Raw genomic sequence first — 20,592 nt, 5'->3', positions numbered from 1 at the left:
CCCTATGACCCTCTCCCTTATGTCTTATAACCCCCAAGCACATTCCCTTCATCAAGTTTAACCCTTTCTGTTCCACTCCTTGCCTTGCCTCCTTTTATATCCAACTTCTGGCTTGAGCCATTGGTCATTCATATCCATTTCAGGCTTCACACATGATAGTCTTGATGGCAGGGCCACAGAATAAAGCATCTAAAAACTCATCAGAACTTTTGTACTATAGATAAACATAAGTAAACACAAACCCTCCTGCTAGCATTTTGCCAGGGTCTTATTATGCTACAAGTTTGCCTCCTTCCCAGTCTTAAGTTAAATTTTAAAAATCTCCCTTGTGTTCCTTTAACCTCAGGGGTAGTTGAGCTCTAGGAAAGAAAGAATAAAAAGACCTGTTCCGCCACATCAGTGGCCTTGACTAACCCACAGAGTCACAGTGGTAGACTGCATCCTCAGGGCCAAATAAAATGAGAGTTTTCTGAATAGAAGCATGGAAGCATCTTAAATCACGCAAGCAAACAGGAATGATCCTATTTCCAAATAAGGAATTTAAAAGCAAGGTGGTTGCCCCACAGTTTCGTTCAAGGGCTAGTAAACTAGTTGGTGTTTGTGAAGCTCTTTACATTTTAGGAAAACAGAACACTAACGGTCCCTCAACCATCTCATCGTGCAATTAATAATTTTCCCACTGGGCCTTGCCATCTTTAGGATAATGTGTACTCACAGAGCGTGCTGCCATTGCTTCTGGAAAAAGCACTCTGTGGCCCAGCGGTCTTCACAACCTGCAAAGCTATGGAAGCTGCTCTCTCAATCCAACTAGAAGCCCAGTGAAGAAAAGACATTAGGAGCGAAGCTGCTCGGGCTGAATGGGGGGAGCCCTAGACTGTCCCCGTGTTGTCTCTAAGGAAACACGAGAGCTTGCAGAGCACTATTTGGGCTTCGCGGTCCAGATGGACTGACTGGGAACGTTCTATCAGGCATTTTGATGTCAAGGATGCTCAAATTAGGAAGATTGTCATCTGTCACCTCCAAAAGAAGTTTATAGACAATATCAGAAACCATTATCTCAAAGACAAAGCAAGCTCACAGATCCCAAGGTTAAAAAGAATCATGTATCCACCTGTGTATTATTCTTCTGCCCCACCCATGCTGAAGAGTGAATTCTGTGCAGCTTTACTATGGGTCCTTACTACCGCCTTTACCTTTTTGGTATGAGAGGGTGGCTTCTGAATGTGTATAGACAAATGTCCATAATACCAGTAAATGACCACATGAAAGATTTTTAAATTTTCAATTTACAAAACATTTTACAACTTACTGCTTAAAGATGATCACCTTTGCATTTTATTTAAAAATTCATAGTATTTGGGGGCTGGAACCTGTGAACTGTGAGATCATGAACTGAGCTGAAGTTGGACGCTTAACCAACTGGACCACCCAGGTGCCCCTGAGGTTCCTCAAAAACTCAAAAATAGAACTACCTCATGATCCAGCAATTGCACTACTGGGTATTTACCCAAAGAATACAACAACAGTAATTCAAAGGGATACATGTGCCCCTATGTTTCTAGCAGCATTATTTACAATTAGGCAAGATATGAAGCAGCCCAAGTGACCATTAATTGATGAATGGATAAAGAGATGTGGTGTATTCCATATACAATGAAATATTATTCAGCCACAAAATGAAAGAAATCTTGCCACCTGCAACAACATGGATGGAGCTACAGAGTATAATGCTAAACAAAGTAAGTTGGTCAGAGAAAGACAAATGCCATGATCTCACTCATATTCGGAATTTAAGAAATGAAACAAATGAGCAAAGGGGAAAAGAGAGATAGAGAAAGAGAATCAAGAAATAGATTCTTGGGGCGCCTGGGTGGCGCAGTCGGTTAAGCGTCCGACTTCAGCCAGGTCACGATCTCGCGGTCCGGGAGTTCGAGCCCCGCGTCGGGCTCTGGGCTGATGGCTCAGAGCCTGGAGCCTGTTTCCCTCTGTGTCTCCCTCTCTCTCTGCCCCTCCCCCGTTCATGCTCTGTCTCTCTCTGTCCCAAAAATAAATAAACGTTAAAAAAAAAAAAAAAAAGAAAGAAACAGATTCTTAACTATAGAGAACAAACTGAAGAGGGGAGGTGGGTGGGGGAGCGGGTTAGTAAATAGGTGATGGGGATTAAGGGGTACACTTGTCACGATAAGCACCAGGTGATGTACAGAATTATTGAATCACTGTATTGTACATTTGAAAATAATATAACGCTGTGTGTTGACTAACCAGCATGAAAATAAAAAAGGGGAAAAATGCATAGTATTTTTTTAAGATACAGAATATTTAATACTAGGGGAAGAAAAAGATGATATTGGTGCCAAGGGTATCTTCAGCGCAATAGAAAAAAAGAAAAATAATAATCATGGGATTTTTATGGTGTTCTCAAAGGTGACTTTCATGCCCTAAAAAGATTGTTCAAGGTCTTTTCTTTTTTTTATTTCTGTTTTAAATTACAATTTAAAAAGATTTGTACCCAAGATTTCAACTTACAAATCTTATTATTGCACTTACAAATCTAGAAGAGAGTGTAATAGAATCACTTGTAATACAGGTTTACAACTTAATAATCTTAAAATTGCACTTATAATGTTAATCTGTTTAATTTTTGTGCTTTAATTGGTTATCAAATAAACATTATTAGACACATAATTTTTACATTTCCTAAATTAAATTTCTAAAAATAGTTAAAATTAGCTTCTTTTAATTATCCAATTACTGCTTATAATCCAAGAAAAATTATCTTTTTTTCTCTGAGGTCTAAGTCAACTAACCCAATTAACTTTTTCTTTCTTTTTTTTTTTTTTTTCAACGTTTATTTATTTTTGGGACAGAGAGAGACAGAGCATGAACGGGGGAGGGGCAGAGAGAGAGGGAGACACAGAATCAGAAACAGGCTCCAGGCTCTGAGCCATCAGCCCAGAGCCCGACGCGGGGCTCGAACTCCCGGACCGCGAGATCGTGACCTGGCTGAAGTCGGACGCTTAACCGACTGCGCCACCCAGGCGCCCCCAATTAACTTTTTCTAAATTGGAATCACAACTCGCCAGACACCTTAATTTACCAAATTCTTAAGTATTCCCAGTATCCAAAATACCAAATATACATGGATTATCCTAAATTTAGCAAAAAGTATGAATAATCTGGAGTTTACTTCATCATTTCTATATTGAATTATAAATCTTTCCAATGAGGAAATACTGTGTCAGCCTGAGTCATAGTTGATGCTTTGCCCTACGGCACTGAGGTGTCCTATTGCCCTGAGAAAGCTTCCATCCAGGTCACAGGACTTGATGACTTTATTTAATCCTAATCCGTCACAGGGAGACTTAATAGTGGTCATAACAGGGTTCCATAACTTTCAAAAGATCGAGTGTCATATCATTATCTAATTCTTCCCTCTATTATTGGAAATCTGTAACTCAGCTAAAATTATAATGCATTTCTTTGGCTCTCCTAGGACATAGATGTGATTTTATTTAATTCTGCATGTGTTGAGAGTTGGTCTAGTTGCTCACAAATAAAATCATGCTGATAACAAAAAGCAAAGCTTTTATTTATTTATTTATTTATTTTTATTATTTTTTTTTTAAAAACAAAGAAAAGTTTTAAAGGACCAAAAGTAATGAAATGTAAAGCCACATTAGTGAAACCATAGAATTAAACACTATTTTATGGAAATGCCCTGAGCCCAAACAATTTTAGGGACCCAACATAGTCACAGATAAAATAAATAACTAAAACACTGGTTAAATGGGAACAACTTATGACTACTTTAAACTAGGGTATATCATCTACCAGATTGTGAACACGGAACTACAGGGGAAGGAAAAAACAATGTTTAATTCCAGATGCACCATCAATTACCAGAAACTTAGTTTTGTCAACACTGCTAAATATTTAGCCACATAAATTTATAGCTCTGTTACCCGAGCCCGATTAAATCCAAACAGGAAAGTCCGCTGAGTTGTTATTAGAAAATCCAGGACTCTTTAGAGTATAGAACCTTTCTGGGTTTTGCCACAGATAGATTTCATTAGAAAGTGCACATTTCATATATTTAATGTGCCCATTCATTTTATTCCTGTACTTATTATTTGTGTGTATCAGTTACTACCCTTACCCAAGAGAATCGGTGGTTTACTACGATATACGTTTAATTTGCAGTCATGTCATAGGACTGTCCAGTGTGGGCTGGGGAGGGGTTGGATTCTCCTCCACACTGTCATTTGAGGACCCCAGTTTCTTGCATCCGGAGTCCTCTACTGAATCCTGTGTCTGGCCAGCAGAGGGGAGCAGGAAGAGAAAGGTTTTAAAGGCTATACTTAGAAATGGTCTTCCCCTTTCCCTTCCCCTTCCCCTTCCCCTGCTTCGTCTTGGCCAGAACTCAGCCACATGGCCTCACCTCCCCAAAAAAGCACCTCCTGGACTCAGGAGGGAGATGGAAACAGCATGGTGAACTGGCCAATCTCTACTACATTATATCATAGCTTAATCCTTAATGCTTCATTCAGTAATAATTAAAAAGATAAAATTATGATCAGAGTACAAAGTGATGTGGCTGAAACAAAGCTAGTATAATTTGATCATGCATGATGACCACACCTCAGCAAGAAAAGTAATGATGTTGATATTCTTGTGTGACTTAATTTCTGATGCGCCACATGTTTCCCAGCTCTTTATGAGTTGACGTCTCAAGTGAAATGGATTCCGGCCCAGATGAACTGTTTTCATTGTTGTTCTTAAAGAAGATCATTATGGTTGGGGCACCTGGGTGGCTCAGTTGGTTGAGCATCCGAATTCCGCTCAGGTCATGATCGCGTGGTTCATGAGTTCAAGTCCTATGTCAGGCTTGCTGCTATCAGTTTCTATGGTTGACTTCCATAGAAAATGCTACCAGATCACAATGACTGCTTGGTAAGAGCTCATCTTCAGATAATGCTCCACTTTGTGAAGTATGGGTTTACTAAGGGAGATAATCTACTATGACTCCTGTTTTAGGAATAAAACACTTTTCAGCCATGGGAAGCAGAGGGGAGGGAGACACTGAAGACATGGGAGCTACTGCAGGAGTCCAGGCAAACAACACCTCAGGTCTTACTCAACATGGTTTGGGGGTCAGTGAGACCACGTTTTGAGTCCCTGATGGATCATTTGTTAGCTCTGAAACCTTGAACATATTTGTTAACCTCTATAAGCTTCAATTTCCATACATGTAAAGTGGAGATAGAGTTTTCAAAGAGATGTTGTGAGAATTACATATCTTTTCCCTCACTAGAATTTAAGTTAAGGGCAGAGAGGCTAAAAACCCCTTTCTTACTCATTGTCATATTTCTGGCACGTGTTAACTTCCCAGGACTAGGTAGTTATAATGATAGTTTAATGATAGTTTACTATTATCATTAGCCATATAAATACCTCCGCCAGGCAGCTACAGATGAAAGTTTATAATACAGGAACGTATACCACTTATACCCAGGCAAAAAGGGCCCTGCTCTGGGCCTGGATTTCAGAGCAGTACTATTCATAAGGTGGTTCAGGGACCAGTCAATCCACAAACTGTTACTGGGTCAAACGGGATAAGTACAGAAATTGAGAGTAAGCACTTAGAAACTTCATACCAACTGAGCATTGGTGTATCATCTATTAAATAAGGTATAAACCGGTTAGAGTGTGTTGAAATTGAGTGGTGGGTCACACATGGTGAAGATTGCATGCTGTCATGGATGTTAGGACCGCTTTTCAACATTTTATTTTACGGTTAGTCATCTCTAACCCAAAAGTAAGTACATATAAATAACTGAAAACATTTCTTAATTTTTATAACATTATTATAAGTTTCATTTCTAATCAAGCCAGCTGTTATTTTACTTTTTTAATGTTAATTTATTTTGAGAGAGAGAGAGAGAGCCAGCACGAATGGAGGAGGGGCAGAGAGAAAGGGAGAGAGAGAATCCCAAGCAGGCTCTGCACTGTCAGTGGCAGAACCAAACACAGGGCTTGCTCCCATGAACTATGAGGTCATGACCTGAGCCAAAATCAAGAGTCGGACACTTAACCAACTGAGCCAGCCAGACACCCCCAAACCAGCTGTGTTGTTTTTTTTTTTTTTAATGTCGTGTGTGTGTGTGTGTGTGTGTGTGTGTGTGTGTGTATAGTTTAATCCAATAGCTAAAGTAAGGAAGCAAACTTCATATCATTTACTTTGTAACCCTAATTTAGGCAGCAACTTCTTTTTATTTATTTATTTTTTTTAACGTTTATTTATTTTTGGGACAGAGAGAGACAGAGCATGAACGGGCGAGGGGCAGAGAGAGAGGGAGACACAGAATCGGAAACAGGCTCCAGGCTCTGAGCCATCAGCCCAGAGCCTGACGCCGGGCTCGAACTCACGGACCGCGAGATCGTGACCTGGCTGAAGTCGGACGCTTAACCAACTGCGCCACCCAGGCGCCCCAGGAAGCAACTTCTTTTTGAAGAAAAGACACGTTTTAAAATATGGTGATAGTAGTAAAGCAAATGGTAACACCGGAGGTGACACAGAAGAAATGAAGAGCAAAAAGTTCATATTAGTTTTACTCAGGAGTATGATCCCTCATGTACGGAGTTCAATTTGTAGCCATAATTGACAATGAGGTGCTAAAACTCCCGCATCTTATCTGTAGAAATGTATCAAATACGGAAGCGATGAAACCATCAAAACTTAAGTGGCTTTAAAAAAAAACTTAATTGGCTTTGGCATACCAAATATAAGAAATAAGTAAAAAATCGAAAGAATTCTTTTGTGTTTTAATGTTTATTTATTTTTGAGAGAAAGAGACAGAGCATGAGGGGGAGAGGGACAGAGAGAGAGAGGGAGACACAGAATTGGAAGCAAGCTCCAGGCTCTGAACTGTCAGCACAGAGCCTGACACGGGGCTTGAACCCATGAACCATGAGATCGTGACCTGAGCTGAAGTCGGATGCTCAACCGACTGAGCCACCCAGGCGCCCCTCAAAAGAATTCTTTGAAAGAGAATAATACATTAAAAACTTGACAGAAGCAGATGTTAACTATTTCTCACACAAGCAGCTTTGTGGGCTTCTTAGAAAATAGTATTTGAAGTTACTAAGACCAAGCATATATACAGCTGCTGAAACACGATTGCAAGGCTGCATCAGAGACATTGATGGAGAAATGTTGATTGATACTGTGGCAAAGGATGTGGCTCAAATGCCATTGTCCCGTGAAACTATGGTTTGACATATTTGAGAACTGGCTGATGAGATGGAAGGCTCACTCAGAGAAAAAAATGAAATTAGCAATGTGTTTTACACGGAAACCAGAAGAATACACAAAAACTGTTGATGTGGTCGCCTCGTTTAGTATAGGTGTGATTTAACCATGACCGTAATGGGAAGAAGTAGTTCTTTTATTTTCTCAGCTTCATGGCCAATAAACACAACTGTGAACTGTATAAAACTATAAAGGATTACACTGTCCATAAACGTGTCTGGAGTTAGGATTTCGTGTAGGATTATATTCTGATGGCACAGCTGCAATGACTGGAAAACATTCTGGATTAGTTACCCAGTTGAAGGAACTTGTGCCAGAATGTAAATCAACACACCCTTTCCTTCGTCAAGAAAGTTTTGCAACAGAAGTCAGCTGAACTAAAAAGGAAATTTGCAGATCTGAAATCCCTTTCTCTCATAGAAAGATAGCTTAAATTTCATTATGATTTCATTAAATTTCATTATGTTGGAACTGGCTACTGATAAAGGATTGATGACAAATTTTCTCCAATTTGTATAAAAACTCCAAATGAGCAACCCAAGCTTGCTCAGATTCCACTGAAATATCTTCTAACATTTTGTCAAAATAGCGCAGTAAGACTGGTTTCCTTACTATGGGTGTTATTAAAACAAAGCATGGAGGGGCGCCTGGGTGGCGCGGTCGGTTAGGCGTCCGACTTCAGCCAGGTCACGATCTCGCGGTCCGTGAGTTCGAGCCCCATGTCAGGCTCTGGGCTGATGGCTCGGAGCCTGGAGCCTGTTTCCGATTCTGTGTCTCCCTCTCTCTCTGCCCCTCCCCCGTTCATGCTCTGTCTCTCTCTGTCCCAAAAATAAATAAAAACGTTGAAAAAAAAATTAAAAAACAAAAACAAAAAAAAACAAAAAACAAAGCATGGAAAGAGCTTAGATGTATGTTGCTACCCACCCGCAGTGCATTATCATCAACCCAAGCAAGACTGGAGAGTTAGTAAACAAACTCATATGTTGCAATAAAACTCTTAAATACTGATGTGAATGGTGCTGTTCAGATGATGCAGATAGGCATCTAATACAGGGAATCTTATTTCATTCATAAATTTTTGTTTAGGGGCACCTGGGTGGCTCAGTCGGTTATGCATCCGACTTTGGCTCAGGTCATGATCTCACATTTCGTGAGTTTGAGTCCCACATTGGGCTCTGTGCTGACAGCTCAGAGCCTGGAGCCTGCTTCACATTCTGTGTCTCCCTCTTTCTCTGCCCCTCCCCCACACACGCTCTGCCTCTCTCTGTCTCTCAAAAATAAATAAATGTTAAAATATATTTTTTTGTTTAGTTATGACCTTGTAATAATCGAAAGTTATGAAGGTAGTAGTGACTGGCTAGGTTAACTGTGTGTACATATGCTCTAAAGAACACTATGTTCAATTTTTATATTTTTTTTCCTTTTTTATTCTTATTTTTATTAAAATGTCTAACAATCTAGTAATAAATGAATCTAACAATAAAAAACTGGACTTGTATTTTGTATGACTTTGCTTTTATCAAATTTTTTAAATTTTATTTATTTTGAGAAAGGGTGTGCACATGAGCAGGAGAGGGAGAGAGAGAATTCCAAGCAGCTCCATTTCAGTGCATTTCAGTGCACAGCCCAACGTGGGGTTCGATCCACAAATCATGAGATCATGACCTGAGCTGAAATCAAGAGTCAAACACTCAACCTGCTGAGCCACCCAGGCACCCCATTTTGTTTTTTAATAATTTCTTTTTTATTATATTAAAAGAAGTATTGATCTGTAACAGATTGAAAATGAAAATAAGAGGGGAAAGATCCTTTACAATAGAGCAAGAAATGCTGCTTCAGACGGCGAAGATGGTACCAGGGAGTCCATGGGACCACGAGAGCATGCTTACTCAGAACCTACATTCCTAGTCCTCAAAGAATCCCAGCCCCAAAGGCCCTAAGCCTACATCCAGTACCCATGGCAGCTTCTTCCCTGGCAGAATACTGCTGACAGTGACTAGTGCTTCCAGTGTGCAATTTCCTGGACCCCAAGTGCTTGTGGGGGTATAGGCAGAGCTAGGATATGCAGGCCATGCATGTCCAAGGCCCCCTACAGTGTGAAGTGGAAAAGAAGGAGACAGCCCAGGGGCTAAAAGCCAACTCATCCAGTGCCGTCATGTTCCAGCATGAACTCCACAGAATCCCAATTTGACCCAGATTAAGATGTTATATCTGTTACACAGTGAAGGAAACCATCAACAAAACAAAAAGGCAACCTACTGGATGAGAGAAGATATTAGCAAATGATATACCTGATAAGGGGTTAATATTCAAAAAAATGTAAAGAACTTACACAACTCAACACCCAAAACACCCAAATAATTTGATTAAAAAATGGGTAAAGGAGCTGAATAGACATTTTTCCAAAGAAGACATAAAGATGGCCCACAAACACATGAATGCTCAACATCTCTAATCATCAGAGAAATGCAAATCAAAACCACAATAAAGATATCACATCACACCTGTCAGAATGGCCAGAATTAGGGGCTCCCGGGTGGCTCAGTCAGTTAAGCGCCCGACTTTGGCTCAGGTCATGATCTCGCGGTTTGTGAGTTCGAGCCCCGCGTCGGGCTCTGTGCTGACAGCTCAGAGCCTGGAGCCTGTTTCAGATTCTGTGTCTCCTTCTCTCTGACCCTCCCCCATTCATGCTCTGTCTCTCTCTGTCTCAAAAATAAATAAGCCTTAAAAAAAAAAAAAGAATGGCCAGAATTAAAAAGACAAGAAATAATAACTGTTTGGTGAGGATGTGGCGAAAAAGAAACCCTCATGCACTGGTAGGTGCCTTGGTAGGTTGGTAGGAATGTGAATTGGTACAGCCACTGTGGGAAACAGTTCCTCAGAAAATTAAAAATGGAAATACCATAAGATTCAATAATTCAACTACTGGATATATACCCAAAGAAAACGAAAACCTTAATTTGAAAAGATCTATGCACCCCTATGTTTATTGCTGCATTATTTGCAATTGCTAAGATACAGAAGCAACCCAATGTCTATTGACAGATGAATGGATCAAGATGTGGTGTACGTATACACTGGAATATTATTTGGCCATAAAAATGGTTAGATCTTGCTATTTGCAACAACGTGGATGGATCCAGCATCCTAAGTGGGATAAGCCAGAGAAAGTCAAATACTGTATGGTTTCTTCACTCATGTGGAATCTAAAAAACAAAACGAGTAAACAAAAAGCAGAATCAGACCTATAACCACAGAGAACAAACTCGTGGTTGTCAGAGGGGAGGAGGTGGGGACCTGGGCAAAATGTGTGAAGGGGAGTGGGAGACACAGGCTCCCAGTTATAGAATGAATTTGTCACGGGAATCAAGGTGCAGCATGGGGAATAGAGACCGTGGCATTGTGATGGTATTGTGTGGTGACAGATGGTCGCCACACTCGTAGTGAACATAGCATAACATATAGAGTTGTGGAATCACTATGTTGTACACCTGAAAGTAATGTTAACACTGTGTGTCAACTAGACTCAAAAATTTTTACAAAGGTATATTTATCAAGGCAAAATGATCTGATGTATTTATTTAGCAGTTGCTAGCTTCATTTATAACTTTACAAGTTTTAGACATTTAGAATGTGGGCCTTCATTTTATTCTTTCGTCCGGGCCCCACAAATATTAGGGGAGGACCCATCCAGGATATACATCAGAACTGGATTCATACATTTGGCAGTCAGCATAGAGGGGATATTTGAAGCTGAGGGAGAGGCAGTGAAGAGTAAACAGGTGAAGTCCTACATTCAGACTGCCAGCTTTGAAACCCTCATCGGCAACTTACTAGCTGTAGAACTTTGAACTCTCTCTCTGTACCTCAGTTTTCTCGTTTGTAAAATAGGATGTTAATAGCCCCTGCTTCATGGGATGGTTTTTGTTTTTGTTTTTAAGAGGGTTTTTTTGTGTTGGTTTTTGTTTTTTTTTTTGAGAGAGAGACAGATAGCACAAATGGAGAGAAAGAGAGGGAGAGAGAGAATCCCAAGCAGGCTCCACACTGCCAGTGCAGAACTCCATCTTACAAACCATGGATCATGAGCGGAGCTGAAACCTACAGTCGGACACTTAACCAACTGAGCCAACCAGGTGCCCCCATGGGATGGTTCTGAGGACCAAATGAGTTCATCCATGTAAAGAACTTAGAACAGGCTTGGCATAGAGTAAGCTCTCAATACCAAGGGAGCAGCTAAATTACATGGGGAAGGAAAACAGAGCCAAAAACAGAAGAGTCTCAGGGGAACCTTGGAAAGAGAGTCCAGAGATACAGCAAGGGAAGAGAGTGTGTCTAAGCACGAACCACAGGGTCTGGCAGCTGGTAAGCACTCAGTAAATGTGGATGGATTTGAAAAATACCTTGGAAAGGAGGCTGAGAAGGAACACTTAACACACTGAATGCAGCAGAAAAGTCGAATGGGGGAGGGGGGGTTACCAAGGATAGTCTCTTGAATTCACAGTCAGGAAATACCTTTAAAAGGATGTTTCAGTCCACAGGAAGTGATATTAAGGAACAAGTGGGTAGATATTTCTCTTTTTCATTTAGTTTGGTAACTCTAGTGAAAATTCCTCTCTTTAGAAATTAGCATAGACTGGGGTAGCTAGCTGGCTGGCTCATTTGGTTGAACATCCAACTCTCAGTTTCTGCTTAGGTCATGATCTCATGGTTCATGGGTTCAAGCCCCACATCGGGCTCTGTGTTGACAACATGGAGCCTGCTTGGGATTCTCTCTCTCCCTCTCTCTGCCCCTCCCTACTCTCTCTCTCTCTCTCAAAATAAATAAATAAACTTGAAAAAAAATTAGTGTAGACAGTGAAAGAGATCACCTAGTAGCTTGAGGGGCATGCAAGGTTGAAAGAAAGTTCTTTTGGGGCGCCTGGGTGGCGCAGTTGGTTAAGCGTCCGACTTCAGCCAGGTCACGATCTCGTGGTCCGGGAGTTCGAGCCCCGCGTCGGGCTCTGGGCTGATGGCTCGGAGCCTGGAGCCTGTTTCCGATTCTGTGTCTCCCTCTCTCTCTGCCCCTCCCCCGTTCATGCTCTGTCTCTCTCTGTCCCAAAAATAAAAAAATGTTGAAAAAAAAAATTAAAAAAAAAAAAAAAAGAAAGTTCTTTTGTGTTAGAGGAGTCATGCCAATTTGTGGCAGAAAGAAAGAAAGCAGTGGGGAGGAAGAGATTAATGAAGCAAGAATCTTAAAAAAAAAAAATGGAGCAAGAATCTAGAAGAAGGACGGGGGGAAAAGAAATCAAAAGAAAAAGATATAGGGGTCTTCAAAGAATGATGAACTGTTGTTCTTGAAGTTGTGCAGGGGAATTTTAATTTCCAGAAGAGCATAGATACACAGCCAAGTGGTGGGAAGTGTATTACCTTATGTGCTGTGGCCCCCAACTGGCTTACTTACCTTCCCATACTGCACAGCCAGGCTCGGCAAGCTAACATGCAGTCCACAGGCCAGATTTAGCCTCCTGTGGCCTATGAACTAGGAATGGTTTCCACGGGTTTTTTATTGCGGTAAATTATACATAACGTGAAATTTACCATTTTTACCATTTGTAAGTATACAATTCAGTGGCATTAAGTACATTCATAAGGCGTCACTGTTGTGATCTTTTGTCATGGACTTTGGCTCATGTTCGGGGCAGGTAGAAGAGAAGAAGATGCTCTGGACCCAGAGATAATGACCCAGAATTCTAATCTCAGTTAATTCTGTTTATATGCTGAGTAAGTCACTTCATTCAGAGCTGCTCCCATTTCTTCCAGCCAACATTACGCTCTTGAAAAAACAAAGTGCTCAAATTAGAATACTCGCTTTATTGTTATTTGTGCGTGCTCTCTATTTTCCCACACAGCCGTTTGGGGTGAGTAATAGTGACATCATCACAAACACACACTCTTTATATGAACTCTGCTACAGGAATGCACATGGTGTTCAGACCCCTGTTTTTTTCCCTATATGATTAATCTCTCTATTATTAGAGATTTCCTGATTTGAACATACTGGTTCTATCAAGAGAATAACATTTCTCTCCCATGGTCACCTCTCCCATAAATAGGAAAAATTTCCAGTCTTCTCCATGTGAGAGAAACTGAGATAGAGAAATGAAACTAATTTAAAATATGATGAAACATATTTAAAATATGATGTCCCAAAAGCTGACAAGATGGTTCTTGAAGTCAGAACGGATGAAACAAGACACAGAAAGTCAGTAACTAGTACCAAGGGACGGTTGATAGGGAAAGTAAAAGGTATCACAGAGAAAAGCACGTTCTTGCAGAGGGAAGGAGGCGGTTTTATTCTTGAGGTCCATACCCATAGACTTTCACTTGGGCCCTCACATTTTGTAGGCAAAGAACAGTCCGTGGAACCACGTGTGCCCCGGCCAACATCGGACATCTGAGAAATAATTAACTACTCAGCCTTCATTTTCAGCCTACAATTAGACAATTGTGGGTGCAATTATTTGTGGGTGCAATTTGGTAACAACAGGTAATTGTTGCTAATCAACTAGCTGCATTGTGAAAGGGAGATATAAGTGGGGCCCCCTTTTAATAAGTTCGTGTTTAAAATCTAAGCAAGTGTGTAACTTGTGTGTTGGAAAGACACCCACGGGGTTTTTTTTTAATTACATTTTTTAAAAAACGTTTATTTATTTTGAGGGAAAGAGAGCATATGCAGGGTTCAGGAGCAGAGAGAGAGAGGGAGAGAGAATCCCCAGCAGGCTCCGCCCTGTCAGCACAGAGCCCGACAGGGGGCTCGATCTCACAATAGAGATCATGACCTGAGCCCAAATCAAGAGTTGGGCACTTAACCAACTAAACCACCCAGGCGTCCCTAAGTCACATTTTTCTACTTTAACAAGTGCTTTCCCCAGCCCATTTGTGGGCCTCCCCACAGCATCATTGGCATAGTACAATCATAATTAAAGGTCAGGTAAGACCTGCCACATCACATGGATCCTCCCAGACCATGTAAGTTCTCTGCAGCCAACATGCAAATGGCACAAATGAAAGACTCAAGCACTGAAGGATGCAACTTATTGCATCAAGCTAGAAATACGAAGAAATCAACCAAAGGGCATCCAGTACAGCGCCGGACACGTGTAAGGTGCACAGTGAGTGTTTCCTGAATTGAGGCTGGGTTCAACATCCTCTCCCTTGGGGCTCCCCACAGCATTTAGAACTTGCCCGTGCTTTAGCCCTTGGTGCTTTGTGCTTGTCTGTCTTCCTCGGCGTCGTGTGAGCTCTTGTGGGCAAAGACCCACGCCATTCTCATCTCTCAGTCTCCCCAGCATATTTCTGTCTCTGGTGGCAGAAAGCAAACTCCCCTTAGCTTAAGTCCAACAAAACCAAACCAAATGAGTGGCCAAAATGAGTGTGCAGACTCCAGAGTCACGCTGCCTGGACCTGATGCTGGGATCCACCGTTTTTAGCTTTGGGACAGTGGCTAAACTGTCAGCAAACAGTAGGGCTCTGGGCAGGGTTGTTTCTTTCTGCCATGTCATGAGCCAGCCTCTGTCACCAAGCTGGCCTCCTCCCCTCTGCCGAAGGGGGGCGTCCTCCACATGCGAGGCGGTGTCGGCTTCTGGCTCTTCAGTCAGACTGTAGAGGCCGGAGTCGGGCCTACCGCTTACCTAGAAAGATGACTTGACTGCTTTGCGTCTCAGTTTGTATATCCGTAAATGGGGGAAATAGCATCCGTATGTACCTTATTAAGTTATTGTAAAGATTGAATGAGATAATATACGTGACAAACTTACAACAGGGCCTGGCATGTAGAATGTGCTCAGTAAATGTAACCTGTTTTGGTCGTGGTCTTGTCTCTAATGGAGGAGGCAGGGAGATAGATATGACTACAGACAATTCTAGGCTTATTACACATCCGAACTTAGTGACCCCAAAGAAAGGGAGAACACTTATACCTCAGCATTTATATAAACAACTTGGGGGGAGGGGCTCTGACGCACCAAGCCTTCTTGAGGGTTTACTGGATAGCAGGTACCATAGTAGGTGTTTCCTTTTTTTTTTTTTTTAATTTTTTTAATGTTTATTTATTTTTGAGATGAGGGAGACAGAGTGGTAGTGGGGGAGGGACAGAGAGAGAGGGAGACACAGAATCTGAAACAGGCTCCAGGCTCTGAGCCGTCAGCACAGAGCCTGATGCGGGGCTTGAACCCACAAACCGTGAGATCATGACCTGGGCCGAAGTCGGGCACTTAACCGACTGAGCCACCCAGGTGCCCCCCATAGTAGGTGTTTCCATGCATTATCTCAATTAATTTTCACCGTGATATGGATGCCATTTTCATCCTTTACGGAGGAGTGAACCAAGGCTCACAGAAGTTTAGTAGAGAGGATGCAGAGATTGGCAACCTTTTTCTGTAAAGAACTAGAGAGTAAATATTTTAGGCTCGGCGGGCCGGATGGTCTCCATCACAGCTACTCTATGTTGTAGCGTGAAAGCGGCAGCAAACAATAGGTAAACAAACGAACGCGGTTGTATTCAGATAGAACTTTTCATCAGAATGTGAATTTTGTAATTTTCATGTGGCAGCAGAGATTCTTCTGCTTTTGATTTTTTTCCCCCAATCATTTAAAAATATAAAAACCATTCTGAGCTCAAGGGCTGTACAAAAATAGGCAGCAGCCTGGATCTGGCGCTTGGGCTGTTTGCTAACAGTTTAGTCACTGTCCCAAAGCTAAAAATGGTGGATCCCGGCATCAGGTCCAGGCAGGGTGACTCTGGAGTCTGCTCTTAACCACATCAGTCTCTCATTTTGTAAAAATGTATTCTTGTTGAAGCACTGAGTCAATAAGACTGGAAGGAAACATTAAGACTTTGAAATAAGCAAAAGAGACTACTGGATACGCTCTCAGTGGAATGCCAGAGCCTCCAAGGATGTGGCTAGGCCATTTCACAACTCTGTCTGCTGGTAGCATACTGACAGCATCGGGAATAATTTGTGACTGTGGACGTGCAACCCAATCCCTCTTCCCACTGCGAAAAAGTCAGTTTCGTATCCACTTCTAAATTCATTTCTCATCTATAAACATGCCTGTTCTTTGGGTTCTCCTTTGGCCTGGTTGTAACATCTGCCTGGTTCCTTCAGGAAATAAGGAGTTAAAATAGAATCTTTAACACATTTATTTGCTATCTGAAAGAGAGTCAAGGTTTTACCTTTTTTGAAAATGCTCTAGCAGCGTTGGAGGTCTTGCACGAGGTGCCCTATAGACTCACGGGACAGCAAGGTAAAGCTCCACCAACAGAAACGATGCCTCTCATGCGCAGTGTAAGTCCCGGTGTACCTTTTCTTGACATCTGGAGGTAAATTTCACGTGGCAATAAAACTCTGGGTACTTCCTGTTTTTCTAATTTTAATTTTATCTCTACTGATTTTGTGTTTTAATTTTCTTTAATGTTTTATTTATTTTTGAGAGAGAGACAGACAATGTAGGAGTGGAGGAGGAGGAGAGAGAGAGAGAGGGAGACACAGAATCCCAAACAGGCTCCAGGCTCTGAGCTGTCAGCACAGAGCCGAACGCAGGGCTCGAACTCACAGACTGTGACATAATGACCTGAACTAAAGCTGGACGTTTAACTGACTGAGCCACCCAGACGCCCCACTAATTTTGTGTTTTGATTTGTTTACAGCCAATAAGGTTTTCCCCAGTGGTGATAGCATGACTGGGGGTTTGGTTTATAGTCAAACTATTTAGGGATTTTGTAGAGGTATTATTGGATTCTAGAGATCTATTCTCTGTTAGGTGATTTGCTCGTCTTTTTTTTGTGTTTGTCTATTTTACTATTTTCTGCTAAGTCAGAGGTCAGAGAGAAAGAGAGAGATTTGAAGATGCTAGGCTGCTGGTTTTGAAGGTAAGGCAAGGGGCCCACAAGTCACAGAAACGCAGGTGGCCTCTAGAAACTGGAAAAAGGCAAAGAAATACAACCTCTCCTAGAGCTTCTAAAAGGAATGCAGCCTGTTGATTTTTGCTCATAAGATCCTTCTTCAGACTTCTGAACTTTAGAACCATAAGAGCATAAATTCGTATTATTTTAAGCCATTGAACTTGTGATCATTTGTCACAGCAACAACAGGAAGCTGATACAGATTCTTTAAGAATATGTCCTTCTTTCTCAGGGTATAACGGGAAATCTACTACAGCTGAGGCCTGCAATATCATTTTCGAGAACGATGCTCATTTATTCAGGTATTGCAAGCATTTTTAAGGAATTGAGAGTGACTCTATGGAGCCAATTATTACAAAGTCCTGCTCGGAAAACTGTTCCAAGTCCTTGGCTTCCAGGTACCAGGCTGACAGATAAAGAAGAGTTTGTCCAAATTTATAGGTACTATGGGTAAAATCTGGTGGAGAGAATTTTTTGTGCTTGGAAAGCAACAAATACGAGCTTTTATTTGTTTGTTTGATTGTTTTTACAAACATAAACTTTTAAAAGTCCAAAGTTTCCTTGTAAAAATTTCTAGGAAAGTAGCCGTAACATGGCATATATGGGAAGTTAACACTCTTGCTGCATCTATGAAAATAATCAGAACAAACCTAAAGAGGCTAGTCTTATTTTGTGGCCAAGAATAACCTATCTTTGAGATTATTTATTATCAAAAAGGAGAGATAATAAGGAAAAATTTAAGACTTTGAAAGAAGCAAAAGAGACCACTTGATATTCTTTCAACAAAATTCTGGAGCCACCAAAAACTCTCTGACTCTATAGGGATGTGCTTTGTTTTGACTAAGCAATTTTACAACTCTGTAAGTTATAGAAAATTGAGAGTAATACTGGGGCACCTGGGTGGCTCAGTCAGTTAAGTGTCTGACTTCCGCTCACCGGTCAACGGTGATCTCACCGTTCATGAGTTCAAGCCCCGCGTCAGGCTCTGTGCTGACAGCTCGGAGCCTGGAGCCTGCTTTGGATTCTGTGTCTCCCTCTCTCTCTGCTCTCCCCTGCTTGCACTGTGTCTCTCTCTCTCTCTCAAAAATAAGTAAACATTAAAAAAAATTAAAAAGGAAAATTGAGAGTAATAGAAATAATTTTAATCGATAAACATGCAAAGAGATTCTCACCAGCGGTGGAATGACAAAAGCCAGGTCTGCGTCTATTTGCAAGTCCATTTCAATATTCCTGATCTAGAAATAGGTCTGCTTTTTAGATTCTTCTTTGAATCACTTGAATATTCCTTTGGTCAACTATGAGTTAAATAGAATGTTTGAGGGACACCTGGGTGTCCCGGTTGGTTGAGCGTCTGACTCTTCATTTTGGCTCAGGTCATCATCTCAATCTCGATCAGGTCATGTGATCGAGCCCTGTGTTAGGCTCCACGCTGAGCACAGAGACTGCTTAAGACTCTCTCCCTCTGCTCCTCTCTCTGGCTAGCTCTCTCTCTCTCTCTCTCTCTTAAATAAAATTTAAAAAAAAATACAATCTTTACTATATATTCATTCTATCTTTGAAAGTCATAATTTTATCTTTTTTGAAAATTATCCTTTTCTAAGATTTAGAATATTATAAATATTCTTTTTTAAATTTTTATTTATTTTTTTAATTTACATCCAAGTTATTAGCATATAGTGCAACAATGATTTCAGGAGTAGATTCCTTAATGCCCCTTACCCATTTAGCCCATCCCCCCTCCCACAACCCCCTCCAGCAACCCTCAGTTTGTTCTCCGTATTTATGAGTCTCTTCTGTTTTGTCCCCCTCCCTGTTTTTATATTATTTTTGTTTCCCTTCCCTTATGTTCATCTGTTTTGTCTCTTAAAGTCCTCATATGAGTGAAGTCATATGATTTTTGTCTTTCTCTGACTAATTTCACTTAGCATAATACCCTCCAGTTCCATCCACATGATTGCAAATGGCAAGAGTTCATTCTTTTTGATTGCCAAGTAATACTCCATTGTATATATATACCACATCTTCTTTATCCATTCATATGTCAATGAACATTTGGGCTCTTTCCAACTTTGGCTATTGTCGATAGTGCTGCTATAAATATGGGGGTGCATGTGTCCCTTCAAAACAGCATACCTGTTTCCCTTGGATAAATACCTGGTAGTGCAATTGATGGGTCAGAGGGTAGTTCTATTTTTAATTTCTTGAGGAACCTCCATACTGTTTTCCAGAGTGGCTGCACCAGTTTGCATTCGCACCAGCAGTGCAAGAAGAGATCCTCTTTCTCCGCATCCTTGCTAACATCTGTTGTTGCCTGAGTTGTCAATGTTAGCCATTCTGACAGGTGTAAGGTGGTATCTCACTGTGGTTTTGATTTGTATTTCCCTGATGATGAGTGATGTTGAGCATTTTTTCATGTGTCAATTGGCCATCTGGATGTCTTCTTTGGAGAAGTGTCTATTCATGTCTTTTGCCCATTTCTTCACTGGATTATTTGTTTTCTGGGTGTTGAGTTTGATAAGTTATTTATAGATTTTGGATACTAACCCTTTTTCTGATATGTCATTTGGAAATATCTTCTCCCCTTCCGTCAGTTGCCTTTTAGTTTTGCTGATTGTTTCCTTAGAATATTATGAATATTCTTATACTTGTTCCTTTAGGGAAGCTCATTATTTTGGGCAGTCCATTTTCTGACAAGATCACTCTAATTGTTAAAAACATACTTCATCTATTAACTCAAAATTAGCATTCCTATAATTTCTCTTGTTAGTTCCACTTTTTTGCCACAAGACCTAAGTAAGATAATCCTAAAGATCTGTCTTTTTAGAGTATTTAATGATAGTGTCCATCTGGGTTCTAAGGCCCATTTCTCTGTCCCAGACTTCCTCACTCCCCTGTCCTTTCTTTCCTGACCAAGTTGCTTAATTTCTTTGCTTCTTTCTGGTTGCCATCCCTCTTGTCATTCAAAAAGTGATTTTGCTGCCAAAAAGACAGCAGAATTAGGAAAAGGCTTTCTATACCACCCTACCTCCAACAATATATGTATATGCACACACTCACTCACATACTCTTAAAAGAGTTCTAGCCACCAGGGGTGCCTGGGTGGCTCAGTCAGTTAAGGGTCCTACTTCAGCTCAGGTCATGATCTCACAGCTCATGGGTTCAAGCCTCACATCGGGCTCTGTGCTGACAGCTCAGAGTCTGGAGCCTGCTTCAGATTCTGTCTCTGTCTCTCTCTGTCCCTCCCCCACTCATGTATACTCTCTCTCTCTCTCTTAAATATAAATAAACATTAAAAAGAGAAAGAGAGAGAGAGAGAGTTCTAGCCACTACAGGGACAATG

Source organism: Lynx canadensis, chromosome B4 (assembly GCF_007474595.2).
Source record: "Lynx canadensis isolate LIC74 chromosome B4, mLynCan4.pri.v2, whole genome shotgun sequence".
Lineage (NCBI taxonomy): Eukaryota > Metazoa > Chordata > Mammalia > Carnivora > Felidae > Lynx > Lynx canadensis.
The sequence above is the reverse complement of the archived record's forward strand: the minus strand, read 5'-3'. Positions refer to the sequence as shown.